This window comes from Xyrauchen texanus, chromosome 21 (assembly GCF_025860055.1).
Source record: "Xyrauchen texanus isolate HMW12.3.18 chromosome 21, RBS_HiC_50CHRs, whole genome shotgun sequence".
NCBI lineage: Eukaryota > Metazoa > Chordata > Actinopteri > Cypriniformes > Catostomidae > Xyrauchen > Xyrauchen texanus.
In genome coordinates this window covers 7,837,647-7,855,902 of record NC_068296.1, presented here as the reverse complement: position 1 = coordinate 7,855,902, position 18,256 = coordinate 7,837,647, and the positions used below count along the sequence as shown (strand labels likewise).

General features: G+C 37.7%; 1 protein-coding gene across 1 annotated transcript in view; it reads right to left on the bottom strand.

Moving 5' to 3' along the window:
• Positions 1-18,256, bottom strand: part of LOC127661766 (transcription initiation factor TFIID subunit 4-like) — a 117,053-nt gene that overhangs the window by 3,980 nt on the left and 94,817 nt on the right. The gene's annotated exons all lie outside the window — the stretch shown is intronic.

The following is an 18,256-nucleotide window of genomic DNA, read 5'->3' as shown; positions in this document are numbered from 1 at the left end:
CACACCTATCATATCGCTTCTGAAGATATGGATTTAACTACAGGAGTGGTATGGATTTTATGATGCCTTTATGTGCTTTTTGGACCTTCAAATTTCTGGCCACCATTCACTTGCACTGTAGGGACCTACAGAGCGGAGATATTCTTCCAAAAATCTTCGTTTATGTTCTGCAGAAGAAAGAAAGTCATATACATCCAGGATAGCATGAGGGTGAGTAAATGATGAGAACATTTTCATTTTTGGGACTATACCTTTAATATATTGTTTATTTCCATATCATTGAATATAAGCCTATCTGTTCACAGTTCACAGCAATCCATTCTGCAATTTGTTTACATTTACATTTGGCAGATGCAGACACATTTCCAAAGCAACTATTACAGGACAATTCCCCAGAGCAACCTGCAGTTAAGTGCCTTGCTCAAGGACACAATGGTGGTGGCCGTGGGGTTAGAATCTGTGACCTTCTGATTAACAGCCCTGTGCTTTAGCCACTACACCACCACCACTCCAACATTTGTTAATTGATCAAAGCCAAACTTTGGGGCTTTTCCCACTGTATTCTCACAGTCAGCAGTGGAAATCTGAGAGCAACGTGAAGGGGAACATTTTCATTGAATAATGACTATAAATTTGATCTGTTCCTCATAAGCCATTGTACGGCTTCGGAAGACTTTATTTAAAGTACATGAGTCAGATGGACTGCTTTTATGAATCTTTTATGGTGTGTTTTTTCTTTTGTCATTTTGGAGCTTGACAGTGTCCATCCCCATTCACTTTCATTGTATGGAAATGAGCAGCATGAACATTCTGCTAAACTAAAATCTTCTTTTGTGTTTCATGGAAAATAGAAGTCATGCCTTTTTGAAATGACACCAGAGTGATAACCCTTTAAAAATGAATAGATTCTGATATGAATTTCTCTTCATCTGCTGCTTTCACATATAAACCGATGTTTCTTTTAAATAAACATACAGATTCGTACACAGTTGCATCAAACTTCCATCACTCATGAATAAAATAAAAAAATCAGATGGTAGAATCCATAAATGAAAACAACAGACCGAACAGAAAGCAATATATGACCGGAAACAAAGTCTTACTCTCCGACAGACATTGTATAATTATATTGATTGCGTTCGGTAAACAATGCTGCGAGACATGGGAGTGGTAATAAAAACCATGTGAATGCAGACACAGGGCTTGGCCTGAAGTTTAACTCTAGCTGAAATCATTAATACGCCGCAGCTATGCTCAGAAATACAGGGTGGCCGCTTTCGTCCTGTCTTTCCAAAGGCATCAATGAATTTGACAAGTGGGGTGTATTTAGGACAGGCAGAACGCAGGAAGCCCTTGGGGTCGAGGTCCTTGGAGAAGGAAGTTCTGGCCTCATCAGACCAATCAGAGTTGACCTGGGTGGGCCTGCCTTCTGCCATGCCAATTACTGCCAATCATAAAGTGGACCAATCATTTGCATCCATCTACCTGGACACAGAGACAGCCTGGCCTCTGGCATGTGTGTGTGTTTAAAAATATTCACGTGCGCATGAGTTTTAGAGATGGGGAGAGAGAAAAAATGTATGAAGAGATGTGTGAGTAAAAGAGATACACTAAAAAGAGATGAGATGGCCCGCTAGTTTACATATGAATGGGGAAAATTGTAATGCTCAATATGGCACCTATTGTCTCCATGTAAGCAGGGCTCCCACTGTGCACCTTGCTGTAGAATTAAAAGTGCTTTTTTATAGATGTATTGCAACTCTCCTGTAGTAATGGAAGTTCCACATGTGTGGACATTGCATTTTGGCTTCACTACATGTAATGCATAACTTCAATTAATTTTAACTGACTGAATACTGTTCACAAGATTCTAGACTGTCATTTAAGTGTTAAACTTCTGTAGCACAGAGTCACGTGGCACAACAGCATGGCATTGTGTCACATGACTCCATTTTTTTGACTCCATTTCCATGAAGTGCTTCCATGGGCACAGCACCAACAAAAGTGCCTCTGGTAAGAAACCTCTTTAAGCTTTTTCCATTAAAACCTATTTAGGTGTAAAGAATAGTGTCCCTAGTACCGTTTGACATGCCACTTTAAAAAGCTCATACATTTTTCACGAGTCAGCATGCTGTTGTGATATTATTCCCTCAAAAGTTGAAAAAACATGTTTTTTGAAAACTTTCAACATTAACATCTCTATTGGCCATTTTGCTTCATTTTAATTTAAATTATTATTGTTATTATTATTTTGCTATCACTTTACAATACGGTTCTATTCAATAACATTAGTAAATGCAATCCTAAATTCACAGTCTATTTTTACATTGATGGGTTCAACTAAAAGCTGAAAAATGTTCAGAGGCTTTATATGTAGTTAGGATGAAAATAAGGTGCATTTCGAGTTCCTGAGACCAGTCAGCACACTCGAGGTTAAGCCATTCACTAAATAGGGAGCAAGGGAGCACCCTATATCTTTCTATGCAGCTATGTTTATTCACTCCTAAAACCTGTTCAAAAGCTCAGTTTCAGGTTGCTGATGATGTTTGTACCACTCAACATATTTAGCAGACATGGGACAATGATAATCAGTACATAGATTCAGAATTTATAAAGTATAATTTTATTTTAACATTGTTGGCAGTGATTGGATGATGCTGGTCATTGCTTTGAATCAGATTTAATTATGCTAATTTCTGATTGTGACAGGGCGGAGGGCGGGGCCGGGTGGTGATTCTACACACCCGGTCCCTTATCAGGCTAATCAAGCCTCTGAGAGGAATAAAGGCTGACTGCGGAGGGTGGTGCAACAGAGAGAGAGATAGTTTACGGTCAGCTGACCATCATCTATGTGTTTGTGTCTTTTGGTTTATTTCTTCATTAAACTATTATTTATATTGTCAAGCTGGTTCTCGCCTCCTCATTTCTCTTATATTCCCTTTACACTGATGTAATGTCTGTAACATCTCAATAACTTGAATAACTCCTGGAAACATATTAAACAGTTTTATGACTTTTTTATCCATTGAGAATTGATTGGATCATGAAAAGTGGACATGACATGCGAGAATGTTAAAGGGGCTTCCACATGACTCAGAGTGCACTTCCGTCAAGCGTTGTAAAGTGGCACTCGAAGTTTCAAGCGGTAGCTGATGATTACCGGGCAATTTGCATATCCAGTATGCAAAGTTTCTTTGCAAAGACAGGTCCAACTTAACATTCTAGTGATTTTCTCACAGGTTTCTGCCTCATTTAGATGAAAAAAGCCACTAAACTGTCAACATTTACGAAAAGATATTGAATGTCTAATTTTTTTCATGAATATTTACCTTTTTGTTTCCGAGCATCTAAAGACCTCAGTTCCTAAATTTAAATTCACCAAGAACATCCTAAGACCTTAATGTAAACGAGTCGATAACACTTTACAATAAGGTTCCATTCGTTAACATTAGTTCTTGAACTAGTAACATTAGTGCATGAACTAGCAATGAACAATATATTTTGTACAGAATTTATAAATCTTTGTTAATGTTAGTTAATAAAAATAGAATTGTAAATTTTTGGTTAGTTCACAGTGCATTAACTTATGTTTACATATACACGTTTTGATTTAAAAATGTATTACTATGTTTAAAATTAACATTAACAAAGATTAATAAATGCAGTAAAAGCATTGTAAATTTTTTGTTCATTTTAACTTATGATGTAGTGTCTAAATACATGTTTTAATGTTTACTGTGCACACTTTTTTTTTCACTCATAAATTCGGCCTTCCGTGGTGCTATCTGCAAGGCTTGTCATGTGGAGATCAAAGAGGCAGTCGGCACTCCTGCAATTTGTATTTGGCATGTGTGTATTTCAATGTGCGGTGAGTGATGAGTTGCTGTCTAGTAGTGTGTTCATTGCCTAGGGAACACATTTTGGCCCCAGTGCCTCCAAGTCCACACAAAGGCAGAGAAAGTGATCCAAACGCAGGTAGAAAGGTCACTCCTCCACCAGCACTCTCAGATCTCCGCCCACTGTACGAGTCTTATAACCAATGCCAACAACCCAAACATAGCCTTGTTGTTGTCAGTTTCCATGGAAATTCATGCATCTTGTATCCTCAAGCTAAGAAGGTCAGCTAAGCTGGTCTTGAGTCTGTTTACTCACTCTAATGTCGTTTTAAACCCATATGACATTCCTTATTCCATATGGCTTCTATCGTATGGCTTCAGAAGTCATATGAACCACTTTTATGTGATTTTGGAGCTTTACAGCCCCAGTCGACTCGACATTCACTTCCGTTACATGGCAAAGAGTGACCATGATATTCTTTAAAAATGTATTCAAGGGCGAGTTAAAAAATTAATCTATTTTCTAAGCAAACTATTCTTTTAATGAAGAATAGAAGACAAGATTCTGAGGTCTGCTTTGTGGGAAGGCAAAAATCCTGGAGGCAAAAAACAGCATCTGTCATTTTATCAGCGCCGAGCCCTCACAGGCGTAATGTCATATGACATATCCATCTGACTGCTCGCACACGGATACCTCCATACATCTTTCAGACTTCTCTGACTGCATGCACGTGTTTAGAGCAGAGACAGAGAGAGAGAGAGAGAGAGAGAGGACCCTAAGAGGATGTTGATGTTCTGGAAGGGTCCGACGAGGTGCCTGCCAGCATTCTCACCAACATGCTCGCCGATGACAGTTTGCTAGCGGCAACCGTACACACAGTCACTCACATATATGTGTCTTCACACCATAAGACTGGGAGAAAATGCAAGGTGACAGTGACATTAAGGAGTGTACGACTGTGAATCGGACCTAATTTAAATGTAATGCATGCATGTGTTTTTGGTCAGATACAGTATATTCATCTAACTCATTGCACTGTTAAGGTTGGGTTAAAGCCTTTGCTTCTGTCTCTTAATAGCCTACAGGTTTCAAAGTCCTTTAGACAAATTAAATAACATGGATAAGGATTTTAAACCTTCTTTTTTATAGAGATTGGACAAAGCTGAGCATAACTAGAAAAAAATGACTGTATATGAACATTTCCATGACTTTATTAAGATATTATTTTATTTACTCATATGTCATATTTTTAGGTGAACTATTCCTTAATCATTAAGTGCATTAGGAACCAGATGATGTCCTTATGATTGGAAGTCTTGATCAGAATCTCTGGATTTATTTCTAAACAAATCAATCCAAAGTTTAAAAGGCCTTGTATATTGTTTATCCTATCCATCTATAAGCTTTTGACCTTTTCATTCTTGTCAGCTGACACTGTATAACAGATCTAACAGAAATCTGTATTTTTGTCTTGTTTTACATTAAAATGATCAAAACATCCTTAAAACAAGATTACATTTACTTGAGAAGTGCACAATTGATCTTTTTAGAGTGAATTAAAAAGGTTTTTATGCTTTTTGCTTCTAGTTTTAACCTCCTGAGACCCAAGATTGACTGCTGTGTGAATTTCTCTTTTTTTTTTGTAATTAGTAGAACCTAATAAAAAAGATTTCTAGAGCAAATACTTTTCCTAAAAATAGATGTCCACATATGTGGACAGCGGGACTAAGTTGTTAAATGTTAAATAATACCAAACTATAGAAAGTATGATTTTTTTATATATATAAAATTGTTTATTATGTTTCCAGGAGTGTTGTTTATTCATGTTTTAGACATTACATCAGAAATTAGCTTAAATAATAAATCTGATTTAAAGTAATGGCCAGAATCATTCAATCACTGCCAACCATGTTAAAATAAAATGATACATTATAAATTCTTAATCTATGTACTGATGATCATTGTCCCATTTCTGCCAAACATGTTGAGTTGTCCAAACATCATCTGCAGCCTGAAACTTTTGACTAGATTTTTGGAGTAAATGCAGTTAGCTGCATAGGAAAGTTAAAGGATGCTTCCTTGGTCATTAGCTCCCTATTTAGTGAATGACATAACCTCCACTGTACTGTCTGTCTGCTCCGGTCTAAGAACAGTTTGAAATGCACATTATTTTCATCATAACAAAAATTCTCTGAAAGCAAAATTTGTCAGCTTTTGGATGAAACCATTGATTCTCAATGCTTTAATGTACAGTCAATATAAGATTTCTAAGGAAAAAATGTGCTAAAGTACACATTAGTGTACATTATATTTATCAGCATGGCGTTTCACGATAAATCGCTAAAATTTAAAACAGGTTTCAATTTTACATTGAAATTAGGATTAGAATTAGTTTTCTTCCCAGATGTAGTTTTGTTGGTGATTAGTGCCATGTTGTTTTGTCACGACACAGTGCAATAAAAGTTTAACCCTTTACTTACAGCACAGAGTCTTCTGAACTAAGATCAGTCGGTTTAAATTAATTTAGCCACAATACAACTTCCACGCAAGTGTACGCGGGGTGGCACGGGTTTAAGCAAAACTAACAAAATTTGTGAGGTTTATACATAAAATAAGAAAAAAAGCAATTTACCAATGGACCCCTCACAGACAGCAACACGTTTCCACATTATTTAGCTGTGTAAACCTAGCAAACGTTATGCAATTTCTAAATGATTTAGTGTAAACTTATAACATTATACTTGGTCTTATATTACCCTGGAATTAGTTCTGTGGGCTCTATTTTTGCAAGTCCACAAAGCGCAGAGCAATTTTCATGCCAGCGCAAATGCGCGTGGGTGGGAGTGTTTGCACTACTGTGGGTGTAGGCACGCAAACTATATAGAAAGTACAGAACATCAAATAATGTCCTTGACGATCACTGTTGAAGCCGTTTGTTGAATCCAAAAATTATGAGATTTGTTGAAGAAAGAGAGTAAAATGTTTATATTTGGTATGATTTTTTTTTTACCACTTCGTTATGTTGATTATATTTTCATTTAGTTTGAAGTGTAATTCGAATTTAGAAATATTTTTGGTTTAATTATTTAGTGTTTCAATAAATGAATACACATTTTCAAAATCAATGTTGACCGGTAGAAATGTAAGCGCAGCATAGTTCTAGCAGCAAGACTAGCAGCTGTACATCATTGCACCATTAGCTAGATTAAATTCACAACCCAGCCAATCACATGTAAGCCGTTGCTTTATAAGTCTGCTCACAATCTATCACATTACTGTTTCAGTGTGCTAACATGGCAACCTCCACCACACCACCACCACCAGTTGAGTCCCGTCCTGCACGGGGGTAGGTTCCTCACCCCTGTTCCTATCTCCAACAAGATATGACAGTTCCAAGCACAACCCCTTCGGACTGCCAGACGGGGCATATGCCAAAGAGAGACATTACATTTCTGTTTTATCTTCACCAAACAAATGTCATCTTAAATTTCACTCAAGTCTGCGAGTCTTCCTGATAGAACTGAAGTGTGTGCCGATACAATCACTGTTAATACAACCCATGATTTGTGTGCCAGTAGATAAAAATGATTAATAATACTAACATTCTCCGTAATTTAATGGAGCCTACATCCATATCCTGAACCACATTTTCCATGTGTAAAATGAAGAAGTGGCCCATTTAACAAGGGCGAACAAAATAATTTAAATCCATATTTTTTTCTTCCAATTCATTGCATACAGTCTATTTACACTACCAACTTCTTATGAATGTTTTGTCTTTGTTTATATCGCAGATGTATGCGATATATGGACTGTATAATAGGACGGAGACCGTGCCACAGAAGAACCACCATTGATCTGTGATTATGCCAAACCCACTTGCGCCTATACAGTGCACGATTGCACAAAAATACCAATACTTGATTAAATATGCCTATTGACTTTGCACATATGAGTTAATGCATTGTGCTGCACTTAGCGCTTGCACACTTAAAATAGTCCTAGACACCACAGCTAAGATGAGGTTCCTAATATAGCTGCTAAGTTTGGAACCTTTCTCTCTTCTGAATGCTGTAATCCACTGCTCTAAATTTTTTACATTTGAAACGAAATAATGGAGTTTTATTTTACAGTAGGAGCAAACGGGAACGCAAAAATTATATTTGCTGTGGTCTTCCATTTAGCGCTATACAGGTTTACCCTGCTATTGTTTACTTCTGCGTTTCACACCTGGATATGTGAAAAGGGTTCATTGGGTAAGAACAATTTTATTGGATGTTTAGATATTTTACTGAAATCAAGACAAAAATACTGATTAAGAAAATGTTTTTTTGCAGTGATTTGGCAATCAACGGTCAAGCCCCCACTTCTGGTTGTGAGCTAGTCACATTACAATTTTTCCTTGCAGTTTTTCAAGAGTGTAGTTTCTGAGAGCACGTCTAGTTCATAACAGGTTAGTGCTTTTATTTGTAAATCAATCACAGACTGTGTAACTAGTTCATCTTGTGCCAGAGTCTCACTATGCCTTCATACTGTATGTGCTCAGGGACGGAGCAAGTTTAGCTCCCACTTTGCTAAATTTACTTTCTGTTAATAATGTATGTTTTTCGCCCCACTATCTCTCTCTGTCTGTGACTTCCTAATTGTTTGATGGTTGGCAGAGAGCTGAAAGGTAGCTCGTTGAATTTGCATTCGGTCCATCTGCAGTAGGTTCCTGCTGATCAGCATCTTTCAAAACGTTTTTGAGTGGTGGTGAGGCGAGAGCCCTTGATGTTGGAGCTTATATTGGACTTTGCGGCGATTTTACCTAAGGGCTCCAGGTTAATGGTCCACTTTGCCAAGGACACACACACAAACATTACCAATACTGCTATCTCAGCAAACACCAAGAAAAGAAAGAAAGAGGCTGTAGATGAAACAATGGAATCAAGAGACACTGGGTTGAGTTGTTGCCTTTAAAATCTGAAAGAAAAGTGATGAAATAAAATCGTTTACTGAGGGAAAATGGGGCATTTATGTAGTGGTCAGCCGATATGAGTTATTCTATGACCAATAGCTAGAGAACGGATGATATACATTATTCCATGTTGGAGAAGCTGTATTCTTTTTATTGTGAAACTGGTGTTTGCCAAGCTGTAAGTTACTTGTAAACCCACTCTGAACTTATCCCATTGGTTGAGCCAGTGTCAGGTCAGATGCTCAAACAAGTAGAGCAATGTTTTAAAGTCACAAGTACTTTTCAATAGATTTCAATAGAGTTGGGATAAGAGAAAAAACAAGTATACTATAATTATAATAAAAAATGACTACAGTCAAGCTACTCTAAAAAGTAGTTAGCTACACAATGTTTTAAAGGGTGTATCTTGTTAAATATATAACTATCGTATGACATAAAAATACAGGGAAGACCAGGGCTAGTAGTCTCACTTTTTACTCCAGTTATTATTTCTCAAGGTAGGTTTAGTGTTGTAAATCAATTTCTGTCAAGCCATATCCTTAAGTCTTTGCTACAAAAACTCTTTCCATATACTGCCCAGGAAACACTTACCATTGTTGATCTTTTGTGACAACGTATAATATATATATTAGGCTTGCACCGAAATAAACATTTTAGCCACAATGAAAGTTATTTTGCACTTCTGTTTTTGCAGTTCAAAACAACAGAACACACATTTTACATGTATTTACTTTACTGTATATGATAGAACATTACAAATAAATTCTATGCATATGTTGGGTTATTCCATGGAAATGTCAACCACATCATCGAAAAATAAAAAGCCCCTTTTAAATTCTGTATTTTAGTGTATAATAAATAATGGATTGTATGCCTTCAAGACCGCTTACAGGGCGCTGCTTGCTCCCACAGCGCTGACTGAAGCGTTGAATGCAGAAATGCAGCCTTTTAAGGTTTAGTAATCACGCAAGGCCACATTGTGATTTCAAACTTAATTCAATCAATCATGCAGCATTAACGGCTATCCTACCGATGTCTGAGAAGTCAAAGTCTGCTGGTTTCAAAACATTTTGAATGGTTTCCCTCAGCATGTTGCCTATAGGTAAGTGCTGTTTACACAACTGTCATGTCCATTTATAGCAGTTTTTCTGCAATAAAATAATAATTAAATATTACATGTTCTTGGGAGTGCCAACCCTTCCACAAATTTTGACTATTATTATTTCTGGACAGTGCATTTAAATTCACAATGTTTTGCATTTAAATTCATTAGTTAGTTTTACTAATTAATTATAAACAACCATCCTTTTTTGGTCAATAATTGGCCGATAAATATTGGCAGCCGATACATTGGTGCAACCCTATATATATATATATATATATATATATATATACACACTCACCTAAAGGATTATTAGGAACACCATACTAATACTGTGTTTGACCCCCTTTCGCCTTCAGAACTGCCTTAATTCTACGTGGCATTGATTCAACAAGGTGCTGAAAGCATTCTTTACAAATATTGGCCCATATTGATAGGATAGCATCTTGCAGTTGATGGAGATTTGTGGGATGCACATCCAGGGCACGAAGCTCCCGTTCCACCACATCCCAAAGATGCTCTATTGGGTTGAGATCTGGTGACTGTGGGGGCCATTTTAGTACATTGAACTCATTGTCATGTTCAAGAAACCAATTTGAAATGATTCAAGCTTTGTGACATGGTGCATTATCCTGCTGGAAGTAGCCATCAGAGGATGGGTACATGGTGGCCATAAAGGGATGGACATGATCAGAAACAATGCTAAGGTAGGCCGTGGCATTTAAACGATGCCCAATTGGCACTAAGGGGCCTACAGTGTGCCAAGAAAACATCCCCCACACCATTACACCACCACCACCAGCCTGCACAGTGGTAACAAGGCATGATGGATCCATGTTCTCATTCTGTTTATGCCAAATTCTGACTCTACCATCTGAATGTCTCAACAGAAATCGAGACTCATCAGACCAGGCAGCATTTTTCCAGTCTTCAACTGTCCAATTTTGGTGAGCGCTTGCAAATTGTAGCCTCTTTTTCCTATTTGTAGTGGAGATGAGTGGTACCCGGTGGGGTCTTCTGCTGTTGTAGCCCATCCGCCTCAAGGTTGTGCGTGTTGTGGCTTCACAAATGCTTTGCTGCATACCTCGGTTGTAACGAGTGGTTATTTCAGGCAAAGTTGGTCTTCTATCAGCTTGAATCAGTCGGCCCATTCTCCTCTGACCTCTAGCATCAACAAGGCATTTACGCCCACAGGACTGCCGCTTACTGGATGTTTTTCCCTTTTCACACCATTCTTTGTAAACCTTAGAAATGGTTGTGCGTGAAAATCCCAGTAACTGAGCAGATTGTGAAATACTCAGACCGGCCCGTCTGGCACCAACAACCATGCCACGCTCAAAATTGCTTAAATCACATTTTCTTTGACATTCTGGCATTCAGTTTGGAGTTCAGGAGATTGTCTTGACCAGGACCACACCCCTAAATGCATTGAAGCAACTGCCATGTGATTGGTTGATTAGATAATTGCATTAATGAGAAATTGAACAGGTGTTCCTAATAATCCTTTAGGTGAGTGTATATACACACATACACTTGAAGTCAGAAGTTCACATACACCTTAGCCAAATACATTTAAACTCAGTTTTTCACAATTCCTGTCATTTAATCGTAGAAAACATTCCCTGTAGGTTCACTACTTTATTTTAAGAATGTGAAATGTCAGAATAATAGTAGAGAGAATTATTTATTTCAGCTTTTATTTCTTTCATCACATTCCCAGTTGGTCAGAAGTTTACATACACTGTGTTAGTATTTGGTAGTATTGCCTTTAAATTGTTTAACTTGGATCAAATATTTTGGGTAGCCTTTCACAATCTTCTCACAATAAATTGGTGGAATTTTGGCCCATTCCTCCAAACAGAACTGGTGTAACTGAGTCAGATTTGTAGGCCTCCATGCTCGCACATGCTTTTTCAGGTCTGCACACAAATTTTCTATCGGATTGAGTTCAGGGCTTTGTGATGTCCACTCCAATACCTTGACTTTGTTGACCTTAAGCCATTTTGCCACAACTTTGGAGGTATGCTTGGGGTCATTGTCCATTTGGAAGACCCATTTGCGACCAAGCTTTAACTTCCTGGCTGATGTCTTGAGATGTTGCAATATATCCACATAATTTTCCTTCCTCATGATGCCATCTATTTTGTTAAGTGTAACAGTCCCTCCTGCAGCAAAGCACCCCCACAACATGATGCAAACACCCCCATGCTTCACGGTTGGGATGGTGTTCTTCGGCTTGTAAGGCTCATCCTTTTTCCTCCAAACATACTGACGGTCATTATGGCCAAACAGAGGACATTTCTCCAGAAAGTAAGGTCTTTGTCCCTATGTGCACTTGCAAACTGTAGTCTGGCTTTTTTATGGCGGTTTTGGAGCAGTGGCTTCTTCCTTGCAGAGCATGTCGATATAGAACTTGTTTTACTGTGGATATAGATACTTGTCTACCTGTTTCCTCCAGCATCTTCACAAGGTCCTTTGCTGTTGTTCTGGGATTGATTTGCACTTTTCGCACCAAACTACGTTTATAATTAGGAGACAGAATGCGTCTACTTCCTGAGCGATATGATAGCTGCGTGGTCCCATGGTGTTTATACTTGCGTACTATTGTTTGTACAGATTAACGTGGTACATTCAGCCATTTGTAAACTGCTCCCAAGAATGAACCTGACTTGTGTAGGTCCACAATTATTTTCTGAGGTCTTGGATGATTTCTTTTGAATTTCCCCATGATGTCAAGCAAAGAGGCACTGAGTTTGAAGGTAGGCCTTAAAATAAATCCACAGGTACACCTCCAATTGATTCCAATAAGCCATCAGAAGCTAATTAGCTAAAGGCTGGAAATCATTTTTTGGAATTTTCCAAGCTGCTTAAAGGCACCGTTAACTTAGTGTATGTAAAATTAGGACCCACTGGAATTGTGATATAGTCAATTAAAAGTGAAACAATCTGTCTGTAAACAATTGTTGTAAAATTACTTGTGTCATGCACAAAGTAGATGTCCTAAACGACAAAACTATAGTTTGCTAATATGAAATGTGTGGGTTAATGATTTCAACCTAAATGTATGTAAACTTCTGACTTCAACTGTATATATACCTGTATTATACATGTACACTGGCGGTCAAAAGTTTGGAATAATGTACAGATTTTGCTGTTTCGGAAGGAAATTGGTACTTTAATTCACCAAAGTGGCATTCAACTGATCACAAAGTATAGTCAAAGTATTTTTTTATAAAAAAAAAAGCACCATAACTATTTGAAAATATCTAGACAGGCCCCATTTCCAGCAGCTCCAACACCTTATCCTAGAGTAATCATGCTAAATTGTTAATTTGGTACTAGAAAATCACTTGCCATTATATCAAACACTGCTTAAAGCTATTTGGTTCGTTAAATGAAGCTTAACATTGTCTTTGTGTTTGTTTTTGAGTTGCCACAGTATGCAATAGACTGGCATGTCTTACGGTCATAATTAGGTCAAAAATGGCAAAAAAGAAACAGCTTTCTCTAGAAACTCGTAAGTCAATCATTGTTTTGAGGAACGAAGGCTATACGATGCTTGAAATTGCCAAAAAACTGAAGATTTCATGCAAAGGTGTACATTACAGTCTTCAAATACAAAGGACAACTGGCTATAACAAGGACAGAAAGAGATGTGGCAGGTCAGATGTACAAATAAACAAGAGGATAAGTACATCAGAGACTCAAGTTTGAGAAATAGACGCCTCACATGTCCTCCGCTGACAGCTTCATTGAATTCTACCTGCTCAACACCAGTTTCATGTACAACAGTAAAGAGAAGATTCAGGGGTGCAGGACTTATGGGAAGAATTACAAAGAAAAAGCCACTTTTGAAACAGAAAAAAAAAAGAGAAAAGAAAAGGTTAGAGAGGTCAAAAGAAACACAGATATTGGACAATAGATAATTGGAAAAGAGTGTTATGGATCTTAACCCCATTGAGCTTTTGTGAGATCAGCTAGACTGTATACAACCGCTGTTGTATATATTATAAAATACATGCTCGCATTAAAGAGTAAAAAAAAACTATTTAATAAACAACAAAAATTTAAAAGGTAAAATACAAAAACATCTAAACAATTTAGTCAAAATTTTTGATAACAAATTTATTTAAAATACACTTGATGGCCTGCCCCAATAAAAATGTGACAATATGCCCCATCCAGACTTTCATGAAAAATACTTTTACTTTAATGTATGGCAGTGTGGTTTGATTATGTTTGCTTGCTTACCCAGGAGCTATAATAAAAATATGATAGTGAAGATTTACTTTAGGAGGCTAGAAATCACAAAAAGTATTCTCATTTAAAGAGGGTTTTGAACTGGGTGTATGAAACCAATATAGAAAACTTCTGTTAGAGAAAACATGTTTGAACAATTGGACTTTTGGACAACTAGCCCCGGTCTTCTCTATTTTTATAATAACAACCTCTCTGTCCTAGAGAAAGGCATTTTAATCTAAAAGAGTTCTAGAGGAATTTTCCTAATTGCGATAAAACACAAATGAATGCAGTCAAACCCAATGGCAGCTTGGAGTCTTCAGGCTCTGTTTGAAAATTACTTCAGACATTGAGATGACTTCTGCTTTTCCATTAGAACTTCACCACTCTCTGTCTCTCTCATCGTGAGTGTGGGAGAGGCCCTCCCATCATTTCAGAGCATCTGAGGCCGAGCCAAGGCTCAAAGCTTTCCCACATGTCTACCTCCATGTTGCCCCAGCTCACCCGCCTCCCCTCTCCCCATGCTCAGAGCACTCACACCAGCCTCGCCCCGGGGCAGACAGCCCTCTCTCTCTGCGCTCCACCTCCTACGCCAGCAACAGCCAATAATTAAGACCAGAAATTCCCTCTCGCTTTTCCTCCCCTCCTCCACCAGCAGAAAGGCCGATGAGGACATTTTGAAACAGTTAGCAGATGTCGAATGATTAGCCCGAGGCGTGTTCGACATCGCCTGAGTGATGTATTTGATGTGGAGTTTATTCAGCTCCAAAAAACGTATAAAGAATTACAATAATAATTCACAGATGTATATTGCGTGGATTATACATGGAGCCCTCACTTTGAACCATTCGACGGCAGCCAAGATTAACAAAGTCAGGAGAAAAGGATGCGGGATGCATTGTTTTTCAGCTTTGCACTAATCAAAGGATCAGGGTCACTAAAAAGCTGAACCCGTTTTAACATGCGGTTTATGCACCTTGATAATATTCTGTTGTACTGTTTGACAAGATGAAGTCTGTGTAATTTGTGTTTTTTCATTTTTAATTATATTGGTCTCTGAAAAGAGTAAATTGGGTAAATTATGAAAATGCTCAGCGGGGTCCCCCACACGCTTACCAAGTACTGTGGTGGTAGCATGGTACAGTACCAGATGGTAATACCCACGACTTAAAGGTTAAGTATGTAACTTCTGTCACTAGCATCACCTAATGGAATTGTAAAAATTAGGAGAAATATTTTTTTTTACCATTGGCCGGCCAAAAGATCAGCACAAGGACTGGTCATGAAATGGACTACATATACAATTATGAAAAAGAGTGTATTTAATACCCAAATGCAGCTAAAATCAAGTGACAAGAAGCAAAACAATGCAAAGCTCTACTACAAACAATGAAACTGTCTACAATGCAACGTGATATCGTGCTCTTGCAGTTTAGATGGGTTTTATTGATTTTATTGTGTTGTGATATGGTGATTTTCACAATAACTTGCATTAAAGATGATGTCTGTTAAATACTTTTTATTATGCAGGTGCAATTATAAGCATGCCATTCATTGCTTGATTTCCCAGAAGTGTGTAAACACTGTGTCGCTATTCAAATTTGCTTTGTTTGTTTTGAGCATCGTGACGAGCTCACCATAGCAAAATTGGCTCAATCAATTGCTTGAGTTTTGGAAAGGTTGACCTGTTTATTCAACCGATGGAAGACAGGAGGAGTGTTTTAGAAACCTGTTTGAGAACACAAAAAGGGCAATTATTTTAACCTTATATTAATTTATAGACTACATAGAATTGTACTAGTAGTGTAATCTGATTACAAATTAATTTGTTACTGTTATCTAATTACTTTCAAAATAAAAAAGTAGTGTAATACTTTACATTTTAAATACTTCTAAAAATATTACAGTTACTGATTTTCAATGAAATACTTTAAAATTACTTTTCAGTACATTACTTCGGATACACATATTTGTGAAATAATATTTATGTATAAAAAAAATTAAATATGAATTCATATGTTCATATGTATGTCTGTTTGTGTTTCTGTGAAGGTTAATCGATAATGAAAAAGGAGGAAATATAGGCCATGTCCACACTAATAATGTAGTTTGAAAACACATCTTTTTCTCTATGTTTTGGCCTTCTGTCCACACTGAGGCAACAATTCTGACAGCGAAAACTGAGCTTTTCAAAAACGTGCTCCAAAGTGGATAAATTTGAAAATGCTGTCTTCACGTTGTAATGTGGACTGGGAAAACAAAGATATCTGAAAACGATTACATATTTGCTATAATTTAACGCAGTCGTGTGATCCATTCAACCCAAAACAATCAAGACAGCAGCCCATGTTGTAGCGCTGTTGTTGTGCCTGATATTCACTTAAATGTTGTTAAAGATAAATGTTACTTTGTACAAGCTTCACATTGCATTCCTTCAAAGGCGATAGGAAATTTACTTGGATTTGCTGTCTGGGATGGAACACGACAAGGAAAATTGCGTTTCAGACTGTACAGAGATTTTTCGCATGCACAGTAAGGGGATTTAAGAGTTTTATTGTTTTAGTGTGAACGAGCAACTTTTGGAAAACACTCAAATACGGCAGTGTGGACAGAGAGCGTTTCGAAAAACGAAAACACAGTTTTCAAATGTATCTTGATTAATGTGGACCTAGACATTATTTTGAATTCATTGAGCTTAAAATTATTATTTTTTTAAATACAATTAAAAAACAATTGTGAAGTGTTTTAGTAATGTGATTACTTGATGAAGTAACCAGTAAAGTGACTAAAATTTTAGAGAAGTAATTAGTCATTTGTAGTGGATTTTTGTCACAATGCTGTTCCATTTCAAATTAATTAGTGTAGGCAAAAAGGTACAATATGTAAAAACACAATATTTAGATGGTAATTCAAGGTACTTCAAAGAACACTATGATGGAAGTGTCAAAAAAGGTAATACTGAACAATGGTACTTCTTAATACTGGCCTGAATGTTTTATTAACAGTAAGAAAATAGCTGTAAAATCATAAAGTACGTCACCTCGTTTTTGTTACAGTATTAGATTTCATGTAGTGTAAATAAAGGAAAAGAGAAACACAAGGAATGCAGGGAAAGAGAGAGCTGTGCTAGTCTGAAATTGATGAAAAATGGCAGAATTATGTTCAAAACAAACAACTGCAATTCGCTCCGTAAATACAGAGCAACAAATCTAAAAAAATATGGCGAGTTGGTAAGCATCTTAATGGCGCTATAAAAAACAAGAAAAAAAACCTGAGCAGTGAACTCCATGGCGATGCATAGCAACTGCAGGATTTCAGTCAAGGAGAAAGAAGGAAAAAAAAAACACCTTATTACTTCTAACTCCTGCAAGCCATTTTGGTCTCCAAAGGTTTCAGAGCGCCTGGGGCTCAGTGTCTGCAGTGTTTCGGGAAATGACTTGCCTTCGCACGAACACGGCTATGTTCTGCAGCAGCACCCGCGCTCACAGCATCCCCTCTCACACACTCCTTAACCCCTTCCTGCCTCGCACGGCACTGAGCTCTCGTTCGCTTGCTCGCGATCTGAGCCGCCCTGTCGCAATGTTTAGATTCACACCCACGCAAACAGCTTTTCCTTAGCCACCCCTCGGCCGTGAAGTCATGCGACATTCTAGAACAGCATTCTAGTTTTGTCTGTGTGAATAACGCGCTGCTCTTTCCTGCTCGAGTGTGTATCAAGTGTGGATTAACTCTTGACACAACACATAATTAAAACATCTCGCTTGAGGTCAGGAATTTTCTAATTAGTAGTGTACTGACAAAGCTGTAATTGCCTTGAGTTGAAGCATCCACACGTTACGGCTAAAGATGAAAGTGGTTCCCGAAGCGAACTACAGCGGGTTCCTCGCGTTCTACCTCTCTGAAGGTGTCAGTGAGCTAAGTGCCCAGAAGCTTCCCTCGCAAACAAAAAGCGCCCCAAACTTTCCTGCTCGTAAACTTATCTATGTCCCTTGGCCCCCCATAAGACCCCCAAGAGAAAGAGTTGTTAGTGCTAGACACTGAACAAAAGGTCTAATTAGTATTCAGTATTTTTCTAGAAAACACTAGTTTGGAACAGGTATTACAAAGAACTCAAAGTTCGT